This window comes from Bison bison, unplaced genomic scaffold (assembly GCF_000754665.1).
Source record: "Bison bison bison isolate TAMUID 2011002044 unplaced genomic scaffold, Bison_UMD1.0 scf7180017864312, whole genome shotgun sequence".
Classification (NCBI taxonomy): Eukaryota; Metazoa; Chordata; class Mammalia; order Artiodactyla; family Bovidae; genus Bison; species Bison bison.
The window spans coordinates 3,524,974-3,525,738 of NW_011494884.1; positions in this window are offsets into that span (position 1 = coordinate 3,524,974).

Here is a 765-nt window from a genome sequence, read left to right on the forward strand (position 1 = left end):
CTGTCAGTATATATGTGTGGGGGGGCAGGGTGGGGGGTGGGGTGGCCTTTGGACAGGCATGTGCCCTCCCCAAAGGTTGCCAGAATCCAAAAGCAAAGTTTCCTTTTCACCAACCTAGCCTCCTTAATCGGAGAAGGCAATGGCACCCCACTCCAGTACTCTTGCCTGGAAAATCCCATGGACAGAGGAACCTGGAGGGCTGCAGTCCATGGGGTCGCTGAGGTTCAGACACAACTGAGCAACTTCACTTTCACTTTGCATTTTCATACATTGGAGAAGGAAATGGCAACCCACTCCACTGTTCTTGCCTGGACAATCCCAGGGACAGCGGAGCCTGGTGCTCTGCCGTCTATGGGGTTGCACAGAGTTGGACATGACTGAAGTGACTTAGCAGCTTAGCAGCAGTAGCAGCCTCCTTAATGGCTTTTGAACAGTGAGCAACTGGACCACTTTTGGTTACAGTAGTGAGTAATATTGTCTTCTCTGGCTTAAGGCCAGCTACATGATTTGCAGGGTCCCGTGTAAACAGAATGTTAGTAAGGACTTTAGGATGGCAACAGTAGAACATTAAAACAAGGATGAATCTCTCTCATACAGGGTCCTATGTGGCTACCCAGGCCACACAGGCAGCTTACTGGGTCTTTCTGCTATAATCTTTTCTAAACGACTTTTAGGAGTCTTCTGAATTGATGTCATGGTCAGCCCTCCTAGACTTTTTAGACTCACTCTCTGATTTACATCTTTAGTTTTTACCTAGTATAGTGA